General features: G+C 41.7%; 1 long non-coding RNA gene across 3 annotated transcripts in view; it reads left to right on the forward strand.

The window, feature by feature from the left end:
• The first annotated feature begins 1,120 nt into the window (after positions 1 to 1,120).
• Positions 1,121 to 26,637, forward strand: part of LOC146895866 (uncharacterized) — a 104,928-nt gene continuing 79,411 nt past the window's right edge. For all 3 annotated transcript variants that reach the window (XR_015739035.1, XR_015739034.1, XR_015001982.2), the window contains exons 1-2: positions 1,121 to 1,228; positions 14,220 to 14,358. This is a non-coding gene — a long non-coding RNA (uncharacterized LOC146895866). The remainder of the gene's footprint in view (positions 1,229 to 14,219; positions 14,359 to 26,637) is intronic.

The raw sequence follows: 26,637 nt of genomic DNA on the forward strand, positions 1-26,637 counted from the left end.
AGGAAAGCACTCAATTTTGTTAGCCAGAAGACAGAATCAATTGTGAAAATGATTTGTATTTTCCCTCCTGGCAGGTATTGAAAGCAGAATTTCCTAAGTACAGAATTTTAGGATCAAAAGACGTTTTTTAAATTACGGCTATATTTACTAGTTGCTTGCATTTCAGATTTTAGAAAATCCAACATGTAAGTCTATCAGCATCATTAATAGATGTGATGCAAGAGCTGATAATTACTCTTAAAGCAATATTGAAGCTTATGAATGTATTTTCAGGGGAGTAATGTTTCTAAATGTTGACTCATTGTAGTGAATCTTTTGAGTTTTTTTCTAGATTTATTCATTTTATTTTATGCATGTGAGTGTTTAGCCTGAAAGTATGTATGTTCATCCACTAATGAAGGGACCATGGAGGTTACAAGAGGTCATCCAATCCCTTTGAACTGGATTACAGATGATCATGAGCCACCACGTGAGACTAGAAACAAATCCAGTCCCTCTCCCTTTATGAGAGCAATAGGCATTCCTAAGGACTGAGCCATTTCTCCAGCCCTTCTCCATAGGAATTTCTGGAAATCCTCGTAGATATACTCACAAACAAGTCTCCCCAATTGCCAGGCAGTGGGACTTGTTTGTGATATATCTGAGAGGATATACATGTGTGTCTGCTAATAGAGTTCCTCTTTCCTTAAGAAAATTCTTTCATTTATCTATAAAACACAATGTGTATGATTTTGAAGATACATCTACATTCAACAATTCTGGAAAACCCTGACGTGAACTTAGGACAGGAATAAATGAGAGACAGGAAGGTGTATGTGTGTGCGTGTGACCTCTCGCCAATATAACTACTATGTTTCCAGTAACAAGCAGCTGGAGGGTTCTGAAGCATTTCAGCTTGACTGCTGATCACGTCACTATTTGGATATGAAGACTTTGCAGTCTAAGTACCTATATTGTTTGATTTATGCTCATAAGAATTAATGAAGCGATTCTACATGAGTGTGGCCAGTTTAGGCATATGTCAATGGTAGATGCTCCGTCTAGCTTCTTTAGTGGAGGCAGATCTTGCCTGGTCAGATGAACACTTGGGCTGTTTCTGAAACTGGGCCATCTGTTTCCTGTTTCTCTGAGTTGCTCTTCCTCTGTGAGCAACTGCTGTAGTCATGGCCATTCAGTGAGTCACTGCTTCCTTGAGGGTGAGCATGCAGTCAGCCTGTCAGCCTCTCAGGTACGTGTGGGCATGAGGAGACCCAGGGGACTCTCAGCCTAGCCTGCTTTCCTCTCCACATTTCTTGCTTAATTCAGTATCCTTCCCCTGTCCCTGCTACTCTGCTCCTGGCTCTAACCTGCAAACACCCCGTTGCTTCAGGCAGAATGTTTTATTTTAAAAAATGTGATTGTTTTTTAAACACTTATCCTTTTATTTGTTGGGCTTCTCATTCTGTGCTTTCCAAGTGGAAGGAGAGTCCCCTGAGCCTCCAAATGTTGCTTCCACACCATCCCTCCTGCTCATGAAAATCCGGTTCCTTTGAAACTGACCCTTGCCCTCTAATCTAATAGCTTCAGCCAGCATTTATTGAATACTCCTACTGAGCCAGGCAATGTGCTAATCATTTTCAACAGACTGTTTCTTTGAAAACTCTCAATAGCCCTGTAAGATAGGAACTATTGTTATCACACCTTTGTGAAGTCTACGGAGGCCAAGAAACATTTTCTTTATCTATTTACCATGAACAGAAGAGAGCGTAGTGGCTTCAACTGTTGTGAGCTATTGGGACATGTGGAGTGCTTACTAACCTGAGTATTTACTGTTGCTGTTGCTCCTGAGGGCCTTGTGCATAGGTGGGAACGTGGAATTTACACCCTGGATGTCTGGCTGTGGAATGCCTGCCTTCCGCCATGAAGCATGACCAGACCACATTCCTCTGATATCAGATAAGAGGCCTCTGATTCACAGACCAGAAGCGAATTCTGCTTAAGGTCTCCTGAATTGTTCTATCCCTCAGTGTCTCTTGCTCTTTCTGCCTTTGTCCCGTTCTTTCGAACTTTTTCCTTTTATGTTGTTCCCTCACGACTCCGAAGATTTCAGTCCCCTTTTCCTCTCAAAGTACAGACTAGCCCTCCTTGCCGCGGTCATCTTCTCCACTGAGATGCCCGTTTCATTAACGCCATCAACATTTTGTCATCTACCAGCTCTGTCAGCCCCTTTTGGCAGCTTGTATTTATATTCAGGGCACACTCTTATCCTTATAAACACTCTTGGCTCCTTTATTCACCCCTCAAATGTTTCTTCACCTTCCCCAGTTGGAACTTTAGTTCTGTTAGAGCTAGCCTAAAATCTGGATCTTCATCTGAACAATGGTGGAATGGATGGAGAAAAATTGATACCCAGACTGCTTAATTATTACATTAAGTAAATTTATCATCCTACTTAATGTCTTTAAACAGACTCTTGGCACTGCCTGACAGTCTTTCCCTTAATATACTTAGCCATTCTCAAGAGAACTATTTGATATTCCCCCTCTCCCCTCCTGTCGTGTACACTCTTACTGATGACCTGGTTCATTGTATCATTAAGAAAATGGAAATACGATGGTTAGATGGGGGCTCCAGCTCTTCACTGTTGGGCTGACAGAGCTACCCTTCATTTGCTCCTGTCTCTCCTGGATCCTGCTCTTGTGGAGGAACTGTTTGTCTTGTTAACTATTACCCTTGTTTTCTGTCCTGTAGAGGAAGTGCCCCTGTTCATACTGAAACTAGACTTTGCTTGTGATCTGGGTCTGAGTCCTCGCTGCCTCCAAGGCCGGTTCTCTGTTCTCTGAGGTTACTCTGCCAGTTCCAAAAAACTTGGACCTGAAATGGCCAGCTTGCTTCTTTCTGTTCCCTGCTTCTGCCTCTTCCTTCCACATTATTTTGTCTCCACTTCAACAACCCATTCTTTTTTCTTTTTTTCTTTCTTTTTTTTTTTTTTTTTTGAGACAAGTTTTCTCTGTAGCTTTGGAGTCTATTCTGGGACTAGCTCTTGTAGACCATGCTGGTCTCGAACTCACAGAGATCTGCCTGCCTCTGACTCCTGAGTGCTAGGATTAAAGATGTGCGCCAGCACCACCTGGCTTCAACAACCCATTCTTATTTGGCACCTCGGTCGGTCACTGCCCCACTAAATTGCCTCTGCTGCTAAAATAGCCAGTGTGTGCTGTTCTGCCACCTCCGAAGGGTACTATTTAGTCTCCAGTATGATGCTGAACCTATTCATTCAGCGTTCTGTTGCTTTGCTGAGACCATCCTTCTGACTCGATCTGAAGCAGCCCCTCCCTCCACTGACAACGGCACTATGGCATTACTTGGATCTATTTGGTTCACAGGCTCTATTATGTGAATTTATCTTGTTCATGTATATGCTCATCTACACACTGTGCATCTCCCGCTTCTACCTAGAACTGTGCCTGGCACATCACAGACAGTAAAAAAGGATCTGTTGATTGACAGGGACAAGACTGTGTGTAGAATAATCTCCTCTTTTATAACCAGGCTTTGGTTAACTGGATGATCTCGTCTGCTTGCCTCTCTCTAACATCAGGATGAACTTGCTCTCTTAAAATTCTCTCCTCCTCTAATAAAGGAGACTTCCGGGTATGCTTATGATTTCCCAGGCCCAAATCTCATGTCAGGCCAACCACAACTGGGTTGGAGGTTCTTCTCCTGTTATCTTGCTCCTAAGTCATTAAGGCCACACATTTCAAAAGCTTGAAATTTCCTAAACGCTAATTGTAGGCTGCGGGCTCCGTAGGGATTGGTACACACTTCTGCTAGCAGTTCAAGCAGCAACTTACCGTTGCTCTCCAGTCTGCAAAAACATCCTCGCTGTGAGGCCTACTGGCTTAGCTCCAGAGTTTGTCTCTTGTCTTCTGAGATCTGGGTCAAAGTTACTCGTAGTCTTAACTTTTCTTATCCAGTCACTAAACTATTCTCATTACGCTGAGAACCACACTGACAGTGAAAATTAGCGGCATCTCTGTAAGAAGCCCAACCTGTCTGATTGTCTGAGGTACATTTGGCCAGTCTGTCAGGGCCAAGCAATATCAGAGACAAGAGAAACATCTAATTTCAGAAGTCACTAGCTACAGCTCTGTTACTGTTGGCAAGTAAACATAAAAATAAAAGAGCCCGGAAAGGCATGATGGAAGAAATCAGTCTGAATTATATTTTTAAGAGGCTTTCTTTAAGTGGTCATACATTTCGTTTAACTGTGATTTAGTGATAACAAAAATATTCCCGCACACACAGAGGCCTCCACGGCTCCTTGAGACTTGGATTAGTCATGTGTACATCCAAGAAATCTAATAGAGCGGAAAGACCCAGAGGGGTAATTTAGTATTGCTGTATGTCCAGTTTTAGCCTCTAGTCTGTCTCTGTCCACTGCCATAACTGAGTGATTGAGTAATTTATCGTTGCAACTGGGGCACTATCAGTAATTGTGCCGGGATACTGTGAGTAAGCTGGGGCCATTCCAAGCAAAGGAAAACATGTGGTCATTCTAAGCAGAATATGGCTGAGAAGTGGGAACATATCTCCTTCTGCAGGGAAAAAAGAAAAAGTAAAAGAAAAAAAAAAGGCTTGCCCTTTGTTTAGCTCTGGTTTCTCTTGCTGTGATAAACACCACGACCATAAGCCCCTTGGGAAGGAATGGGCTTATTGCCTCTTACGCTGCTATATTACAGTCCCTGACTGAGGGGACTGAGGGGACTCAGGCCAGCACTCAAGCACAACAGGAGCTGATGCAGAGGCTATGGATAAGTGCTGTTTCCTGGCTTGATCCTTATGACTTTCTCAGTTTGCTTTCTTTAACACCTAAGGCTCCCAGCCAAGAGATGGCACTGCCCACAATCAACGGGACAGACCCTCTCACGTAATCACCAATGAAGACACTACATCACAGGCCTACTTACAGGACAGTTTGGTGGGAATGATTTTTCAAGGGAGGCTCCCCCTTCTCAAACGACTCAAGCTGTGTCAAGTTGACATAAAAATTAGCCAGCACCACCCTTCTGGTCCATAGGCTTACCGGTGATCAGATGAAATTATTAGTCACCAAATGAGATTCGCTTAATTTCTGCAAATGTATTTTAGCCATCTTCTCAAAAGTGTGTGTGACCACAGGACTGTATGAGTTTTTGGTGTTTGCTATCCCAGGGTCCAAAATTTGAAACAGACAATTAGTCACTTTTACTAGGAACTGAGAGACCGGAGGAAACACACTTCCCTTATTCAGTCCAGCCATAGTTCAGGTCAACCCACGGCCTGTTCTTGCAAGTTGAAATCAAGACCCCCCCTTAGTAGACATCTTTCTTGAAATGTATTTGTAGTTTCTAGAAGAATACAAATTTGTGCACCCCACAGTGTGGTGCACAGAGTGCAAAAGAAATTGGGCTGAAGAAAGTATATTTCCCCACCCTGTGATAGTCTCTCGTGCTGTCTGGTTATGCATTCTTTACATGGTATACCTCATCCATCATCTATCGGTCCATGTGTCTATCATCTATAGCAGATGCACAATGGAAGAAACACAGGACCCAATACATTTATCAGAGGAAGGCTAAGCAGACCCATACATCGATTTGATAATCTTTCTATTCTGATAAGGGATTTTTGCCTTTTTTTTTTTTTTTTGGTTAACATGTATCACTTGTGCAGAATAGCGGATTTCATTGTGGTATTTTTACATGATAATATAATTTACGTTACACTCATTCCCTGACTTCCAACATGATTTTTTTTAAAAGACCAGGACAGCAGGTGACTCCCACTTCTTCTGGGCGAATTCTGTGGGTTGACCCTGATTAAGGCCCTTCAAGTGCAGCCCTGAGGTTGGCCCCTGGCAAAGATGTCAGCATCAGTTTCTGTAATGGCTTTGAGTTGTGTCCAGTCAGCTGTGAGAAACAGGCCAAGGATACTGACAGTTTGAGGATGCGTCGAAGAATCTCATTTCTGAGGTGGCTCATGAAATGTATCTCATCATTTCAAAACGGCCCATGCATATGAGAAGGACGGGGCTCCATAGGAAAGAGGGGCATTGAAAGCTGAGGCTCTTCACTGCCTTTCTCCTGGCACCTCCACGAAGGATACCTGTTTCAGAGAAGCTCCATCATTAGTGAAACCGTTGCCTGTCTCAGGACAGTTCTCTGACTCCTGCCTTCTTTAATTGTCCTGAAGTCTGTCATCACAGGTGACCACTCCACTTTGCCCAGGACTGTCCTGTTTTAACAGCGAGAAATCTGTATCCTGAGGCAAATCTGAGCCCTGAGCAAGTCAGTGCGGGCGATCACTGGTTGTAATTTTTCTTCTTTGGCTTTGCTGTCCATCTTGGGCTGCACAAAGACACGTCATTTTTGTTGTCCAAATGTCACACATATCGACACCCTTAAGACACATTCCTCTTGCTCTGCTCCATGGCAAAGTCGTAGAATGCTTGTTATTCACCCAGTCTGCCAAGAAAGTGCAAATGCAGTTGAGGGAAGGAGCTTGCAGTTCCCACAGACTTATTACTACAAATGGGCCTCCCTACTTCCTTCACGGAGGGCAGGAGAGGTTTGAGCACTTTATTTCCAATTCACATTCCATTTTCTATCATTCTGCTGAAAAGAAAAGTTACAGCTGACCAAATTGTTGGGAATCCAACACCCTTTGGTTCAAAGTTCTCACAGAGGCAGCGGCCATTTATTTCAAAGGCGATGAACAGGCTCTGTCCTGCCCTTTTCTTGCCTCCTGGGCATACACAAAGGACTTGGTTGTTTTTCTGCTTCAGGGCAGCCAGCACCTTCCAGGCAGGAAGAAGACTAGGTTCTGGAGGGACCTGTTCTAGAGATATTTACATGCTTTTGATTCTTTTCAGTTTCAAATTGTTGTGCTTCCTGGAGAGCAGACCAGATCAGCTCTGTCTTGCAAGCCCATCTGTTTTAAATTAAAAGTGGTGGCAATGGGTAACCAGTTGGAGGTCTCTTTCTTTCTCTTGTTCTCAGAGTTTCTCAGTTGCCTGAAGTTCTTTGTCTGGCGTCATAAGTGGTCAGTTCTGAAATCATATGCATAAAAGTAACATTATACAAGTTGAACTGGTTATATTTACATATTTCAGGATGTGGGGTGTGTGTGTGTGTGTGTGTGTGTGTGTGTGTGTGTGTGTAAACAACAACAAGTAAAGAAAAAGAGGCAATGAATCTGAAAAAGAGCAAGGGGAGGGTATGTGAGGGAGACTGAAGGGAGGAAAGGGAAGAAAATGAGGTAACTGTAATGATATTTTATTTTAGTAAAATAAAATAATTAAAATTACAAAAATGTAAGTGGCAAAGATATTCCACCATGTTCTTCAGTTTTCAGAAAGCCCAACACATTGATGATAAACTTGTCATAAAAATACAACTGATTCTTTGATTCCCTATCTGTTTTACATCTTTAAGCCTTTGTTCTTTGTAACAGTGAAGGAAAGTGAATTCAAATTTTAAAGGCCAGTTAGCTATTCTTTGTGGTACTATACCCAGGATTGAGTTCAATAATGGCAATGTGATAATTCCCACTTTTCCTGTCTACAATAACAATTAGTTTCCTGACTTATTTTTTAGATTTCTAGTTTCTATATCATTAAAAATCTGGTAAGCCACAGATACCCCATTTTTTTGCTTTGGTTGTTTGGGCCCAAGTTCCTAAGCTTGCTAATCTTCTTACCTGCCATGCCAGACTTTGGAATTCCTGGGAACTTTGTAATCAGTCATGATTTCTATTCCTCCTTTCAACCAATGTCTTTATCTGTCATTTGTTTGTGGATATTCTTAGGTCTCTATTCATACCCTAGCCCTCTCTTACAGGCACTATATTATTTTCTACAGGACAGTTCTATCTATAAATTCGTCTTGTATCTCAAATTAAGCATGACCTTGTTTGAATTATTAAATAGATTTAAGATTCTGATTTGAACCCTATTCCCTATTTTTAGATACTGGTAACATCACTCACTCCTCATCCTAATCTGGAAATTTCTTGCTGATTTGAACAGTCTTTCTGTTCTCTTTCTTCAGCCAGTTCTGATAATCCCACCCCTTGACTCTGATTGCATCCTCCTTCTCAAGATCCAGTCTTACTATGTCTTTTCTCATGGCTGTTGCTTTAAGAGCTTCAGTTATTTTGTCCCTGCTTCCTGTTCAGCCAGTTGCACTGTCCTCATGCTTGCCAGAGTAACCTTTCAACTAGGCGAATCATATGAAGGCATGACCGTGTTTTGTAATCCTTGGATAAACTCGCCTACTCTTGATGTCAAATGCGACTGTCTTTAGGACTTATTTCTCTGCTGTGTCTCAGGCCCCCTTTTCTGCTCTCCTTACCCATCTCCCTCATTGTCCTTCCTCTCAGCAGCAAAAAGTTGCTTCATCATTAATTATCCTCGTGCCATTTTGAAGCACTACCCCTTCTGCTAGGGATGCCATTTGTCTTTTTCTTTTAGCAAACTCCAAGTCATGTGACCTTCAGGATGGGAGGATTCATTCTATCCTGGTATCTCCCTGCTTTATGCTTCAACTCTATCATCAGCCAGGCTTTTTTTATGATTCTTCTAAAACTGAAGATTCAATGGAACTGGGCAGTAGTGGCGCATGCCTTTAATCTCAGCACTCGGGAGGTAGAGACAGGTGGATCTCTGTGAGTTTGAGACTAGTCTGCTCTACAGAGCTAGGACCAAAACAGGCTCCAAAGCTACAGAGAAAGCCTGTCTCAAAACAAAACAAAACAAAAAAACAACAACAAAAAAGGGGGGGGAGAGAGAGAGGGAGGGAGGGAGGGAGAGAGAGAGAGAGAGAATCAATGAATCACTGTTCTAAAACTTTATACTAAGATGGTATATGAGTGAAGCATAGAATATTCTATAAATCACTATATATCTGGGCTATGAACAACAACAGAGGAATTACCAATAACGCAGAACCTTATACTATGGGATGGTGCATATGTGCGTACGCGCACGCGCGCGCACACACACACACACACACACACACACACATACACACAAACACACTCTTGGTGAACTCTGTATTGTTCAAGGAAAAAGTTGCTATGTGTTTGTCATAGTCAATGAGTCCTTTGTACTTTGTTCAAGAAGAGTCTGGCTTGGTGAAACTGAGCATCAGAGCTTCGAAGTAGAATTCAATTACATGGTCTGAAGTAATACAATACTAATACAAATGTTTTATTAGAAACGATTAGTAAGTATAAACCAATTGAACTAGAGACAAGCTGAAAACATAGTGATTTTTGCCTTTAGAATGACTGGTTTTAACCCATTCTTCCTAATATTGAATTAATTCCTTGTCTATTTCTGCCATTAGTTCATGGCAGTAAAACTACCAGCTCTACATGGCAGGGACAGTTTTCTTCCTGTAGGAGAATGTGCTTTTAGAGGTCCTAGCAGGGTTTTACTTTGTTAATGCGTAAGTATAAAGTTTAAAGTGTGGTTCAGTCTTTTAGGAAGTTTTCTGATTATCTCGATTCTCATGGTGATGCTAAAGAGATGGTGTTGTGTGGGGATCTCCAGCTTGGGGACCTACCACTTAGCTTATGACTTCTGACGTCAGAGGTAAAGACCAAGGAAACGTGGCCAAAGCAAAATGACTGTGGTTGATGCTTCTCTTTTTGTCATGAAGGATGTTTTCACAAGATGATAAGAGTTTAACACAGAAATAGACAAGCTTTAGTCATGCTTTTTTAACTTAGCATTCATAGAAGGAAGTGTTCCCAAGGGTTATAGAAAAATGTGACTGTAATTCTTAAAAAGAAAAGGTCTATTTCTCTTTGCAAATGAGGTCAATCCTTCACACCCAGCCTGCCAGAATCACACCTAGCCTTAATGAAGACCAATTAATAAGTTTTCAAGAACTGGAAACCATCAATGAGAAAAACAAAACAAAACATATATTAAGCATGATCTGTAAAACTGAGAAAAATGAGTCTCCCAGGTGCTAGCTGGGGACTAAACTCATACAAAACTGAACAGATTCACATCAGATGTAACATTGTCTCCAGGCTGCACCTTAGTATTTAATGTTTAAGTTATTAAATGTGAGAAAAATTGTCAAAATATTTAAGAAAATTCTTACTCAAATATATTTTAAGGAAACAAAATATTCAAATGAAAAAAATTGTGAAAGCTTAAATATTTCAATCTTAATTTTAAAAGAAGCACAGTCTTTTGTGAAAGGCTTATACATTTTGGAGAAAGGTTTATAAAGATAGATACTTGCTTACTTTGAAGCAGTCATGTGAGGGGGGGAAATGGCTCACATCATTTGAAAATGTTTCAAACCCATTCTAAGAGGACAGGAACAAACTGTGTGTAATCTCCCCATGTGGGGCTCCTAGGGATGGCTAGAAGAACCAACATTTTCTTAATCTTCTCTCATGGGTGTGTCAGTCTCTGCTTTTGGTTACATGTGATGGGGAATATTTTGTATTCATTGACACTACTGATCTTGCCAGACTGGCAGCAGGAGAGCCAGCCCTCAGCTACACTGACCCTGGCAGAGCATGGCACCCTGTGGGGGATGAGTCTTCATTGCATTGTTTTCTATTGTCTGTCTTCTCCACTGTACAGTTTGTTCATTATGCGTAGATGGGCGTGTATCTGGGGAAAGTAGGTCCCTGGGCTTATGTGTGGAAATCCTCAGGGCGGAGGAAGCATGTGTCATTTTCACTGGAGGGAGGGATTAGAGTTGATTTGCCGGGAATGCGTGAATATTCTTTCCTTGCTGCTGTCTTTGCCATATTATCATAATTGATAATATGGCATATTAATTACAATAATTGGGCATACAGAAGGAAGGGAAGCCATTCCCAGCATCACTGTGGCTAGGATAGGGCTCTCTCTTTGTGTGTATGTATAGACTTAGTCTCTGTGTAGACTTGGTCTCATGGGTACACTCAGAGGTCTGAGAAAATGACAGTTAGGTTCAGGATCAAATGGCTTAACTATTATGGGTAACAAAGGCAGGCTGCTTTGTCCCTGGAGGTGGGGCTAATGATAGATACATTTAAGCCCCTGTGCACATCCAAAAATCTGGCAGAACAGGCAGTCCCATGGGTCCAGAGCTAGCCATTCAACGTTCAGAGTGAACGAAAGACAAGGGCTGGGGCACACCCTTGAAAACAGGCCTCAGGGAGAAAACTGCACTGTTCTGGTCAAATAATTTTTTCAGACTTGTCCAGAGGCGAAGCACTGGGAAGCCCACCCTAAGCTGGTGAAAGTTATTTCTAATTCTGACATAGTACAGAACTTCTTGCCCTCACAAAACAGAAGCCTTGTCGCTTTCATCTTCATGAAGGCGCTGAGATTTCTATTGTTTGTTAAGAAACATGTTTTTGAAGCCAAATTTCTCTTTCCTTCTTTACTGGTTCTAGGAAAGGCTTTAAAAGGTTAAACAGTTACTGACAAACTTGACTGCAAAAGGCATGTCATTGTTTAGAGCAAATAGGGGAAGCTTTATGAAAACACCACAAGGCACAGAGAGCGATTTGTACACCAATCAAATTGTATGTTTTCAAAACATAATTGATATTCTTTGCTGGGATGATGGCTGGGACCCCTCGATGTTCTGAATGGATTAATGCCAACCTGTTACAGGGTGATGATTAAATTAAAGGACAGACCCCAGCTGAGGTGTACAAGTCGTTCATATTAGAATACTGGCACTAACTCCAATTGGGGAATTATTTATAACCTTGGTTCACAAGGAGTGGCCTGGGAACACATGTGGGCACATACAAGCATTTCATCTCAGCAGCTAATGGAAACTTTGCTTCTCAGCTGTCTGGGGCAATGGCAGTTCTTAGGTGGAATCACGAATCTCTATGGAAGATTATGATAATTTGCCTGGTCTCAGAATTCGTTGGAATACAAAGAGTGCAGTTTATGAATGGAGGCCCTCCTTCCTCCTTTCTTCCCCCCTCATTTTTTTTTCTAAGCATACATATTTTAAAAGGTACTATTTCAAAGCCAAGTGGACACAGTTTATGGATAGAGCATGTTGTAGGAGAAGCTTTCCTTTCGAGTTTACAGGTCGTGTGTGAAGAAAAGTGAAGTTCTTCTAGCCATTCAAAAACATTGGAGGGTGTTAGCAGAGCTTAAATAAGGCCCTGCTTTTCTCAGAGAGGGGTTTAGGGATGCCTCTTACAAACTGCAGTGAAAACAAAGGCGAGTATGCACGTGACACTGAGCTGTCTTTCTCAAGTAGCTCATATAAAAAATCATATTTCTCCATTTCATTTCAAGTACAAGTTTTCTTCCAGAGGCATATTCAAAGTGGAGAATAGGACAGAGTATGTCTTATATCTTCTCCAAAGCCTTTAGCACTGTTAACTCGCAACTGGGCAATCCCTTGGCACATAACCCGTGAGGCAGGAACCTTGACAGAACATCTCCAAGGTTGAAGTGGATTTTGAACAATTTCCCGGAAGCTTTAGACACTAATCAACCTTCCTTTGGCTATTTCCCATGCCCAGCAACCTCCTGGCTCTGACACACGTGATAAGTGCTTTCTCCTGTTTCCTGCTCTACTTCCACGATGATCCTTTCCCCATGACTCAGATCTGTAAAGCAGAAGTCAGGAGTGTTCATGCACATGAAATCAAGCTCTCTTCGGGGCATTTTTCTCAGAGGACTTGTGCGGCATTAGCAATAACCTACATAATACTTCAAATGTCATATACTCTGTAGAGAAATAAAAATTCTTCATTTTGTTCACATTTCTGCTCTTGCTTAGAGCAAAGACTTCTTTGGGCACAGAGTAGTGACACTAAGGACTAACATTTATTCCACCCAAATTCTAGACACTACAGAGGCTCAAGGTGGCAGAATGGGTGACTTGCCCACGCAGACAAAGTGTTGGTGGTCTTCCTGAGGCCTAAAGGTCCTGGCACAAACATTCTTCTATACACACGAGAGAGAGAGACAGAGAGAGAGAGAGAGAGAGAGGGAGAGAGAGAGAGACAGAGACAGAGACAGAGAGACAGAGAGAGAGAGACAGAGAGAGGCAGAGAGAGACAGAGAGACAGAGACAGAGAGACAGAGAGAGAGAGACAGAGAGAGGCAGAGAGAGACAGAGAGACAGAGACAGAGACAGAGAGAGACAGAGAGAGCCTGGCAGGCAGAAAGTAGTCCCCTAGTATCACGATGCCCTTATGCGCTCCCACTTAATCTCCTTCCTGAGGAAATGGAGACATGGATTTTCACATTCATTCCCTGACTTGTGTCAAGGGGAAATTTGGCCTGGATGTCCTGAACTTTCCTTTTGGGTTTTTCCTGTTCACAGTCTTTAGGACCTGAGCTTCAGATCTTGTGTTTCTTCTCAGCCTTGGCCTTAGAACATTCAAAGTTCTCCTGCTTCCCTGCCTGCTCAGGTTGAAGTTGACAGCCCCTTTGACTAGCATTCCTGTCTCCATCTTTGCAAGGCTTTGGAAGTCACTCCTCAGTGCTCCTCATGCAATAGTAACTGCTGCTGCCAATAACCAACAATACCTTCAGGAGACCATGACAGGTTAGAGTTCTAGAAAGGGAGGTTGTGGAGGAAATTTATGCTTCCTTCCCACTGTTGTTCTCCTCATGGGCATGAGTGTCTGTTGATGTGGGATGTTCTGCTGTATATTGGTTAATGCATAAAGTTTTTTGGCCAATGGCTTATCACAGGTAGGAAATCCAAACAGAGACAAGAGAGAGAGAGAGAGAGAGAGAGAGAGAGAGAGAGAGAGAGAGAGAGAAGGCAGAGTCAGGGAGATTCCATGTAACTGCTGAAGGAGGCAGATGCCATGGAGCTGCCCAAGAAGCAAGAGGTAACAAACTACAAGTCACGTGATAAAATATAAAATAATAGAAATGGGTTAATTTAAGATATAAGAACTAGCTAAGAATATGTCTGAGCCATCAATCAAACAGTGTTGTAATTAATATAATTTTTTTTTTGTGTGTGTGTGTGATTATTCGGGTCTAGGTGGTCGGGAAATGAATGAGCAGTCTCTTCTTACAATCTGTGCATTACATGCGGAATTCCAGCAGTTGGTGTGTGCCTAAAAAGAAAAATTTAGAGGAGACGGTGTCCAAAAACCTACCTTAAGGCCTTTCCCTTTCACCCCATGGAAACAGAATTCTCCGTGAAGATATTCCTGCACTAACCTTTTACCCTCTCCTCCAGGTATCAGTGGTTTCAGCATTCCAGTGATAATATGTGAAAGACTGAACTATGGCCATGCCCCTGACCCTCACTGACCTCCTCTGGACTTGCCACCTGATTACCATCCCCAAAGGTCTCTGACATTAAGAGGGATGCTCAGGTAAGCTGTTCTCTGGAAATATGCAGATGGTTACAGACTGCATGCCACATTTTCTGGAGGTTTACACAGGGCCCTTGCTGTGCTCTCTTGGTTCCCATATTCCTAGAGTCCAGGAAACAGGCAAAAAAGGATCGAAAATGTTCACGGTAACCGTGAAAATGGGGATTCAGGCCGCATGTGACATTGCTCCTGAGGATTTGACTTTTAGCGTTCTACTTCTTCAAAGATTAAGGAAAAAAACTGTTGCTTTTTGACAATGTTACGATAAATTATATTCTTTTATATTTACTGGGAAAATTTCAACAAAACACAGATAATGTAACCATTGCCAGGATAATTTGGGCTTAAAACAATCTAACAACTGTTGTTACATAGTATATTTAGGGATGGAAGCCACTCAATTTTGCAGCATAGGAACCAAGAAGAATCCATTAACACCTTGCTAAACATCATCAGGAATAACAGTTTTAACCGAGGTAAAATGTACTTAATTGTGTCATCTCAGCTTTCAGGTTGATTTGCTTTAGAGAAACCTTTTAGAAAAGTATTCTCCAGGAGCTTCTGATTGACTCAAAACTTATTTTAATGTCTAAAAGTATTGCCTTACTGAGACCACATCTGGTTAGTACTCCTATCCCCACACACTGTAGTAAATGTTAGTTTTCAGTTTTTGTGTTATTTTGTGGTGTTGGGGACCTAACACGGGGCCACGCATGCTAGACAAGCACTGTGCAATGGAGCTGCAATTTAATTCCAGTGGGAGATTTTTCAGTGTTAAACCTATAGTCATATATGGTTCTTTTGCATGCATCTATGAACAAGCAGTATCGAGTGAAGGAAAGTTATCAGTTGATGTAATTGATGAACGATAGCCTCCTCCTCAAAGGGCTGACTCAGTACTGCATTATAACTTGTGCTCTGGTCTTAGCTTTCCATTTCTTATCATGGTGTCCCACACCCATGCTGATCTGTTAAAGATTCGAAACGCACTGGCGTATGAGTGATTCCATACTAATTTCTAGTAATTAATTTTCTACATTCAGGGACTGTACAAAGCCTCAGGGATAGAGCAGTGAAGAAAGAGAAAGATCTGCTCTTGTGAATGGGAAAACGGCAGATCAAGAAGGATCAAAGCTGAGTCTCAAAGAAAACTCTTGGATTGCCCCAAATACTTTTGTACACCCTACCCCCGTGAATTGCTGGCTCCCCATAAACATGTTTTCCCCACTATTTGGGAACTGTACTCTGCTTACTGCTTTTCCAGTCTCTGCTGAGGGCATCTGGATCTTTGCACACCAGCACTGTTGGCTTTGCTCCACCTTCTATCATTTGGCTCTGCTTTCTTCGCCACTTTAGGTTTGGACTTCTTCCTGGTAACCTCACCCAAAAGAGGTCTGTTCATTATTTTATTAAAAAAGACTTATTTTATTATCTTCTAAAGTTTGCATGTGTATGGGAGGGGCGTATGTGTACATGCTCGCAGGTGCCCTTGGACAACAGACATCAAGTTGCATCCCTGGTGGCTAGAGCTGTCGGTGATTGTGATCTGGGAACCCAGCTAAGTCATCTCCTCAGCCTTATCTATCCGTTTCTGCCTTCTGGTTCCCTGAGTCTTAGAGGTGCATGGGAATTTGTGGTGTTGTCTGTGCAGATGTGGGGTTGGTTTCTGCGACCACATCATCTGCTTGGATTTGATATAGCTATTATTACTTTCCTGATCTCAAAATAAGAATTACCTGGAAATATTGTAAGGGAGAAAATGTGAAACTTGATTTTAAGATATATTCAAACACGATGAACTAATAATCCAAGAAAACAAATTGGAAGAAGGAGGCTGGAGAAATATTTGTTTTGCTTTCAAGATTATGGGAACTGCCACCCTGAACCCAGTTCCAATGAACCTAGGCCATGGAATTGCTGAAGTGGAAGTTCCATTTGACAATATATTCAAGGCCAGAAAAAAGAATACTAACTTCTAGGAACAGGTAGATTTCTCAGCAGCATAATTTCTGATGTCAATATTCCACAAAGTGCGGAACAGGCATAGGTGGCTCTTAAGAAAGAAAGAAAGAAATAAAAGAAAAGAAAGAGCTAAAGAGAAGGATGTTCTGGGATGCTGGAGAGTGACTTTCTAATGAGGAGGAAAAGGTCGTCATCCAAAGAAACAGCTTCCCAGTGAACCTGCATTGCAGAAAGATGCACTCCAACATGGGAATCCTCAGAGAGCAAGCGTGGCCATGGAATCTGGAACATGTCAAGGGTGTGTGGTCTGTAATTCAGTCTTGTTCTGTTTACCTCACTTACCTCTAGTGCTTGCTCTGTTTGTGATCTTCTGCTTCCACATTCACTTATGTGTCTAGCTCCCTCCCACCCTGGCTTTTCTCTGGTTGGATTCCAACCTATTTCAATCCACATTTGCAGATGGTTTACTACTTTTCCCACACATATTCACCTTCCTGATTTCTTCTTCCTGTTCTTTAACAGTGTGTCACAGTCACAATGGCCTGATAGCCTGTGTTCCAACAGAGACCCTGGTTAAAATTCCCAGTGCATTCTGTAGTGATGCCTCCTTCCCTTACTCCAGGTTTCTCACATTTGCAGAACCCTGAACTGAAAATTGAAATAAAAATTCAAGGGTGAGTTTATTCACATTATAAAGGACAGAGGGATGAGGTTCTTTAAGTAGTTCCTCTCAAGTGTTTGTTCATAGATCATTAAATATTTAACTTGGTGAATAAGTAGAAGCCGGACTGTTCCAAACTACTGTTGGTTAAATAACACCTGGGAATTAAGATAAGCAACTCTAAAATGAAAATAAAATTCAAGTGTTCTGTTATCAAGTAAGTAGTGAAAATACTCAACTCTGTGCTTCAACAAGGGGCGGTCAACAACCTTGGGTCTTGCCTTCACCAGCAACTGAGACCCCATGCTTAGATTTTGGGTCCTTCTGATATCTACCTTGCTTCTTCCGTGAGAGACAAAAGCAGAATCTCTAAACCTCAAAATTCTCACAATAAGTGAAAAGGACATTTGGAACTTCAGTATGAACCATGGCATTAGGAAGGGACAAGGCTTGATGGAACAGTGACATATATCATCGAAGACAGAAAATAACCTTCGAACTTTGATTTCGCCTTGGTATTTTCATCAGGAAGAATGATCTTTAAATGAACAAGTGTAGCACAAACACAGTTAAGAAGTCACAGGAGCCCAGGTAGAGAAATCATAGTGACAAATAACTAAGCTGTCTCTAGAGTTGGGCAAAACCTGGGCAAACTGCATTCTGGAAGAATGTTAGTACTTGGCAGTATTATTGGCCAGATACTTTGGACTTTGGAGGGTTTATAAAAGGGATGCAGAAGGTTCAGGAAAGGTAAATATCCTAATTAGTAGTCAGGAGAGAAAGCAGATTTCAGAGATAGAAATTTGAAGGTAGGATTTAGAAAGGGAAATGGCATCTGCAGCACATGGTTTTATGTAACCAGTAGCGATCTGCTCAGACTTAAGGCCAGCTCAGCAGGAGCGAATTCATGCCTGGTGCTGTAAGTCTAGCCAACTACCCATGGATGGTGAGGCCATGGGACTTACCGGAACACCCATGGCTGTCACTTTCCCAAACTAGTATAATCTCTTACCCTATTCTTACTGCTCCTCATTATACTCACAAACAAGTGTATCTTTTATACCTAATCAAAAAAAAAGAAAAAAAGCTTGCTTTTGCAGTAGATACAAACCGGTATAGAAAGCCACAACTGGTCAAAATACAGAAGACAACTGACTTTGGGGTGCCTAGCCCTAACTGGTACATCAAAACACAACCCCTACACCTAAGGCTCAGGAAACATTGTTGGGAGAAAAAGACTGTAAGAGCCAGAGGACCAGTAGTCCTCTGTGAGACTGTTCCTTCTATATATGACAGGGAAGTTGCATTCGTGATCTCTCAAGAATATTGCCGAGAAATATGAAAAATGAGAATATTAATTGACATGCCAGCATGGGCTTCACTGCTAGACAAAGAGCTGTAGGCCATTAACGATTGCAAGAATAGGTCGTCTCCAGTCATAAATCCCCTAAATTGATTGTCTAATAGCAAGTGCGCAACCCTAAGAACATATGCATATGAGTGACACTAAATACAACCCAGAAGGTTGTATTTGCATCGTGGAGGGGGTAAGAGGAGACAAGTATCTGCAAGCATGTAAGGAAGGCGAATACAGCGGAAAAGGAGAAGTACTGTGTCTAGAAGTATATTCCCATTTTTGGCAAAGACATCTGAGTTAATGGCATTACTTTTCTTCATGCCCTTGTAGAAGGACACCCCAAGGATAGATGAAGTGACTTTAAACAAGCTGTCTCCTAGAAGCACGTTTTTGTCATGTGCCAGAGGGTTCTGTGGAACTTTGAATCAACCAGTGGCAAAGCTTAAAAAGCACACTCATCAAACCTGAGGACAACATAGAGCTGAGAGCAATGACTAATTAATTGGATGAGAGACTCAGGGCTCAAAGACACTGACAGGCTGGATTGATTGTCTTCCCCGAACAAGATGACATTTAATACATAAAAAAACATGACCTCTGGCACCAAGATTAGGAAAAACAACCCTACCAGAGGGGAGTTCAGAGTTCTGCAACTCTTAGCTGTATTTGCTTTAGGTTGCTTGACTTTCCTTTAAATCTTTGTTCAATGTCAAAATTTCTTCCTTGTTCATCATAGTACTTGTTTCTTTATACCTGACCTCTGGTAGTAGGCCTTTGCCCCTTGTCTTTGGCCTTGGCTTTTAACTTAGTGTTTTGGTCTCTGTGTATCTAGAGGCAAGGTTGTACTCAGCGAAGTCTGCCCTTGGTTTGCAAGTGAGTTCCTTGTCAGTCTAAAACTGCAGAGTCCTCTGAAGCCTGACCTCACAGGAATTCCCCACCACTCTTATCTGGGACTTCCTGTCTCATCTGTTTGTTATACACCATGACTATCACTTTCATTCTGCACAAAAATTAATTCAAAATGAGTCACAGACTTTATGCTCCCATATGGCTTTCTCATGCATAAAAGCCAATGGACTATGATCTATCTCTCAAACCTTCTGTCCAGATGATCTTTTGCTGATCTCATTTCTTGCCCCAAATACAGCCTCCTTCTGCTTTGATGTCACATGTATTCCGTTGCCTTCTCTTTCCCATAACTCTTCTCTTCATTAGGGACTTTTCATCTATTTTCATGATCTCCTTTCTAATTTACACACACACATACACACGCACACACACACAGATTTCACACACATGTGTTTTAATTTCAGATATAGCCAAAAGAACGGGACATCTATCTTCCAGGGTCTGACTTAGTCCCCTTAACATGATGATCTATCTCATCTGTTCTGTAAATGTTAGGATCTCATTTTCCCTTTCAGCTGATTGATATTCCATTGTGTAGATGTGCAATATTTCTTTCATCCATTTCTCTGTTAATGGGCTCCTGTTTTCTAACTATTGTGAACAGTACAACAATGAACATGTGAAGTGGCCTTTCATTTGTATTTTAATAAATAAAGCTTGCCTGAAGATCAGAGAGTAAACAGTCACACTGGCTATCCTTATAGACCAAGCAGTAATGATACACACTTTTAATCCCAGTAGTCACACTAGTTGCCATAGAAACCAGGTCGTAGTGGTGCATCCCCTTAATCCCAGAACTAGAGAGGATTATAAAATGGGAGAAGATGACTCTCAGTCTCAGTCTCATTCTGAGATTCTTGGAGGCAGGATTGCCAGTTCGGACTGAGGTTGCGATAAGAGCCAGTGGTTGGCTGTTTTGCTTTTCTGGTCTGCAGGTTGAACCCCAATATCTGGATTTGAGTTTTTATTAATCGTGCTCCAAACATGAATGTGTAATATTCCTGATATGTTGATTTAAGAGTCCTTAGGGTTTGTTTACAAAAGTCGGATAGCTGTGTTATATGTAGCGCTCTAGTTTCTGTATTTGCGGAACCTCTTTACTCACTTCCAGAGTGGTGACATCAGTTTACATTCTCACCAACACTTGGTAAGAGTTCACCTTTCCCCTTGTATTTATTGTTTCCTTGATGCTTGCCATTAGACATTTGGTGGAGGTGAGTTGGAATTATGTTCATTAATTTGAACATAGTTTTAGATATTTTTGTCCACTAATGTTTATTCGTTTGAGAACTATCTGCTTAGTCCATCAGGTCATTCTCTAATTAGACGACTTAGAATTATTTTGATACTTAATTTTGCAATTCTTTATATATATTGAGTATTAGTCCTCTGTCCAAGTTGTAGTGAGTAAAGCCTTAGGTGCAGTCTGTAGAATGTCTCTCCAGTCTGGTGATTGCTCCCTTTGCTGTCTAGAAGCTCTTTAAGGTAACCCCATCTGTGAGCTCCTGGGGTTAGTTTCTGGGTGCTGGGAGTCCTTTTCACAAAGTCTTTGACTACGGCTGCATCTCAGTGTTTTCCACCAGTTGTTTTTTTTTTTTATTGTTTAATCAACTTTTATTTTATCAATGTCATTCATTTCAATACAAATATAATTGGGGTTCAAAATTCAGCATATGTCTTTAGTTTTCGTTAATTTTGAAACAGCATTCTGGGGAAAACCTTTTAAATATAAGTTGGCATTTTTTTTTTTGTAATTTTATTAAATTATAAAAAGTTTCCATTTACGCCCCTCCTCCCAACGCCCTCCCACTCCCCCCCTCCCTCTCCTCCTCCCTCTTTGTCCCCAAGGGAAGTCAGGGTCTCCTGCCCTGTGGGAAGTCCAAGTTCCTCCCCCCTCACTCCAGGTCCAGGAAGGTGAGCATCCAAACAGACTGGATCCCAAAAATCCAGTATATGCAGAGGAAACCAGTCCCAGTGTCATTGTCAATGGCTTCTCGGAAAGACTGCAGGCCAGCCACATTCAGAAAATCCGGCCACATTCAGAGAATCTGGTTGGATCACATGCTCGTTCAGTCACGGTCCATCTGGCCTTGGTAAACTCTCATTAGATCCGACCCCTTGTATCAGTGGGTGATAGTATCCCTCGCAGTCCTTCGTCATTTTCTTCCTCCTTTTGCTCCTCGTTTGGATCTTGGGGGGCTCAGTTCGGTGCTCCAACGCGGGCCTCCATCTGTATCGTCATCCAACGCCAGATGAGGGATCTATGGTGATAAGCAAAATATTCATCAGTATGGTCACGGGCCAAGGCCGGTTCAGGCACCCCCTCCTCTGCACTCATCCATTGTTGGTGGGAATGCAAACTTGTGCAGCCACTTTGGAAATCAGTGTGGAGGTTTCTCAGGAAACTGGGAGTCAATCTCCCTCAGGACCCAGCAATTCCTCTCTTGGGAATATACCCTAGAGATGCCCAAACATACTACAAAAGCGTTTGTTCAACTATGTTCATAGCAGCACTATTTGTAATAGCCAGAACCTGGAAACAGCCTAGGTGCCCCTCAATAGAAGAATGGTTAAAAAAGGTGTGGAACATATACACATTAGAGTTTTACTCAGCGGTAAAAAATAATGACATCTTGAATTTTGCATGCAAATGGATGGACATAGAAAACGCTTTACTGAGTGAGGTAAGCCAGACCCAAAAAGAGGAACACGGTATGTATTCACTCATAAGTGGATTCTAACCATAATTAAAGGTCTTTGAGCCTATTATTCGTGATCCTAGAGAAGCTAAATAAGAAGACGAACCTGATGAAGATTATTTACCTATCCGCCAGGAGGTAGGAAATAGTCAAGAGTCCCAGGTAACCTTGGGTGCAAGGGGGGTGGGTGGGAGGGTTGATGGAAGGGGAGAGGGTTAGAGAGAAGGGAGTAGGGGAGGAATGGAGAAAGCTCGGTTGACCGGGATGGGGGGAAGGGAGGAAGGATGAATGTGGGATCAGGGAAGAATATATTTCAACTAAGGGAGTCATATTAGAGTTTACAGGAAACTTGATTATATATGGGATCCCAGGTCCAAGGAGAGATCCACCAGTTGTTTTGAAGACTCCGATCTTACATTAAAATCTTTGACCTATTTTGAACTAATTTTTCTGCAGGATGAAAGTGGCATTTCTCATTTCATTCTGCCATGGGTACCAGTTTTCCTGATCATGTAGGAAATACCTTTCAGTTAATCACTGAAAAGGATTTTGCTCCCAAAATGTGGTTTAGGCACTTTTGTGTAAAAGAGGTATTTGCGGCTATGTGAGTTTATTTCTGGGTCCTTTATTCTATTCAATTGACCCAAATACTCAATTTTGTATTAATAGTTTGCATTACGATGACTCTGTTGTATGACTTGAGATCAGGCATTGTGATACTTCTAGCATTGCTATTTTTGCTTAGGCTATTTCAGGTCTTTTGTGCTTCGAGTTTTTTTTTTTTTCTATTTCTTATCATGTCATTGGAATATACACGAGACAGCAATGAATTTGTAAATTTCTCTTGATAATGCAGTCATCTTAACAATACTAATTTTGCCAATCCAGATTCATGGGGAGTTATTGTCTTCTGATGCCTTCTTCAATTTCACTTTTGAGTGTTTTAATGTTTTCATTATAGAGCCCTTTCACATTCTTGGTTGGGTTTATGCTTAGGCACTTTATTATTTATTTGAAGGTAATCTGAGTGAGGATTTCATTTATATTTTATTCTAAGCAAGATCATCTTTGCTGTGTAGAAGCAAATCTGATTTTTTCACATGTCGGCGATGCATCGTACTAGTTAGCTAAGTGTTTGCAAGATTGAGAATTTTCTGGTGGAGTCTTGGGAGTCTTTCAAGAATTGGCTCATGCCATCTATAAAATAGAAGTCGTTTGGTTTCTTTCCTCCTTATTTCTATCCCCTTTGGTTCTTTCTCTTACTTTACCACTCTGAACACACCTGATCTTGAGAACTAAGCGGCAAGCACACAGACGAGAGGCCACTCTGATTTGTTGTCCCTTGTTGGATCTGAATCAGTATGGCAGGGATACATCCCTGTAGAACATTGACAGAGGTTAGATAGGAGAGCTCCAGCTCCACTTTCTATGCACTTGCTCAAGAAACTCAAACCTTGTACTCACACTGTCTTATCGTGAGTGCTGCTTTCACGGACTTTTCTTGCTTGTTTAAATTTGACCATGATGCTTAGAATTTTCTGCTTTACAGCCGGGGAAATGGAGGTTAAGGGTGGTGAAATAAGAGGGTTATATCCACACAGTTCTTACTGGTAAAATAGAGATAAAATTTCAGGCCTCTGATAAGTCCACCTCACATTTTACCTGTTTTTTGCTTGTAGGGCTTGAGTTTTCTCTTTACACATGGCCTTCTTTCAAAGACACATCTTGAGACTATCTAATGGATAACAGTTCCATTGATTTACAGAGATACACAGCCCTTAAAGACTAAATCCATTCTTCACTGACATATTCATGCAAGTACATAATATTTTTGGTTATTTTATTCCCCCATTACCATTCCTCATTCCCCACTACTTTTGTTAACCATTTCTTTTCCCAACAGATCTCCCTCCATAGAATTTGATGTTTTAGAATTTAAAATTGTGACCCACTGAGTTCATCCTAACATGGGTGGCTAAGAGTTATTTATGGGAACATGTTATCATGCTAGAGACAACATTGCAAAATAAAATGATATACTCCTTAGTAATCATTGACGTCTATATCTTATTTGGAGAGGGGGGACCTCATGAGCCCTTTCATCCATGGTGGAAAGTTGCTGGTAGAACCCTCCCTGAACAAGCCCTGCACAGACAGGGCTTTTGTTCGGTGTGACCCGTCAGCTTTTCATTATCACACATCAACAAATACATCACCAGTTAAGTATGTTATTATCTTAAGAAAATATCAGAAATGGAGCTCATCCCTGTGTTGAGTCAGCATTCCTGCTTCTGCCATGTCTGTGTTACTCATTCTGGGCCATAGTTGAGTGTCTGTATCAATGTTTTGCTGGTGTACCTGCTTCGCTTTGTCTCTAGCTCCAACTCCATCCTGTATCACACTTTGAAGGGACTCAATATTACTTTTATTATTGCCACACTTCGGATCAAAGGTTTTTATTGGCTTCTCCTTGCCTCTAGCATTACGATTAAATACCTTGTCTGTTTCTCAGCCCTTCAGAGATTGACTATACTCATCTGGTCAAGCGATTTCTTAGTCCAGAACTGTGTTCTCCTTCTTTTTTATCCATACTGCTTACTCCGAGTTCCCCGAACTTCCCAGATTGAAACAGGTTTACACAATTGTTTTTTCTGCTGTGGGCAGCACACTCAGCTCGGGCCTACATATGTGACTGAATCGTGTTAAACTGGTGGCTTTAGCGAGGGAGAGCCTTTGGCACTTGTAGGAGCCGACTTTCCATCATTGTAACGACACCGGGTGGATATTTCATAGAGAAGAGTTTCATTAGTTCACAGTTTTAGAGGCTGAAAGCCCAAGACACAGCAGCTCCAGTGACTTGGCCTCTGTTTGTGGTGGGCGGTGGGCAATGGCAGCCGCCAGTACAGGTGGAAGAGAAGCTGTTCAGAAACAGGAATTAGAAATGAAGGGAAGGGCCAGGATTGCTCTTAAATCATGAGAACTTATAAATTTGTTTCATAAGAAGCATCTTAATTCCTGTCAAATGCAGAGCCCTTCATGATCCAAGGAATTTCTGCTAGGTTCCATATCTTAAAGGTCCACACCATTTCCTGATATCACCTCATGTGGGATCAGATTTCCAACTCATGAACAGCTGGAGTAGCCACTAAAACCACCATATTCCTTACAGCTAATAATGTCTTAAACCTGAATTGATAAAGATTCCATTTCAAAGATCACAGATTGAAAGAATAAGACAAATTTAATAAAATAAACAGAAAGGGTATTGCCTGAAGTTTATTAAAACAGAACTTTAGGGGTTGAGTGATAACTCAGTAGGTAAAATGCTTGCTGTAGAAACATGCAGATACATTTGATCTTCTGCATTCATGTAAAAAGCTAAGCACAGTGGCATGTGCTTATAATCCCAGAGCTCGGGAGAGAGAGACAGATGGATCTTGGGGTTCACTTGTGAGCCTATGTAACCTGAATCAGTAAGCCTTGGGTCTCAAGAGAGGGAAAGAAGGGGAAATAGAGAGAGAGGGTGATAAGTAGATGTTAGATATGTCTCAAAAAATAATGTCATCCTGAGAATGACACCTAATTATCTCTCAGTCTCTGAAGTCATAGTTTCAATAAAGTTCAAATAATAATCTTTCTGTGTCAGCTTATTATTATTAAAGTTGGTCTATGCAAGTATGTACACATAAATCCATGTGTGTATAAATGTGTCCTCTTCCACAAACATGTGTTGTACCATGAGGGGCTGGCTTGTTGGGGTTTCTATCCCACCCAGTACCCCACAGCCGGCATGCCCCAAAAAGAAAATCAATCACACAGAGATCTCTATAAGTTATAAAGCTGATTGGCCCTTGGCTCTGGCTGCTTATTAGCTCTTATAGCTTATATTAACCCATTATTCTCATCTATGTTAGCCATATGGTTTGGTACCTTTTTCAGCTTGGCAAGTTACATGTTGCCTCTTTGGTGATCTGAGCAGGAGTGGCGGAGGGAACTTCCTCCTCTCTAGCCTTCTTCTATTCTCATTGCCCAGCCTCTACTTCCTGTCTGGATGACCCGCCTATACTTCCTGCCTGGCCAATCAGCATTTTATTAAAATACATGATTGACAGAATACAGACAATTCTCCCACACCAGTGTGTAGATACACAACTCAGATCCCCCCCATATAACTGAGATTATATACTGTCTTTATTCCATGTGTGAAAGGGACACAGATGACCCATGTGAAAGCAAACTGGAGACTCATCTGTTGTTCATATGGAAAAACAGAATCCCCAGAGCAAAAACCCTGCATGGACTAAAATTTGAAAGCCATTGTTTAGGAAAATGGGAAATTCAAAATGGAAATAAGATTCTGGGAAAGCAAAGGGATTTGAGACCAGCTCGGAGAGTCTAGGTCACTTGGAATTAAATGGAGGGATGCAAGCTCTATCTTTTGTGTGTGACGGAACAAATCTTCATTCTAGAACCAGTGGGTCCTAGTTTATTTGTCGGGTTTTTACAAGTATTGCTACGTTAAGGATCCTAACCCAGCCACGGTGAGGATAACAGTATGGCTCATTTGGGTAAGCCTCAATCCAATGGCAAGTATCTTCAGGAGGAGCAGACATCAGGGTACACAGTGAAGGGAATACATGTGTCAGAGGGGTGCAGGACAAGGGCTCCTGGGAGCATCAGGCAGTAAGAAG

Source organism: Myodes glareolus, chromosome 1 (assembly GCF_982192425.1).
Source record: "Myodes glareolus chromosome 1, mMyoGla1.1, whole genome shotgun sequence".
In the NCBI taxonomy this organism is placed as follows: domain Eukaryota; kingdom Metazoa; phylum Chordata; class Mammalia; order Rodentia; family Cricetidae; genus Myodes; species Myodes glareolus.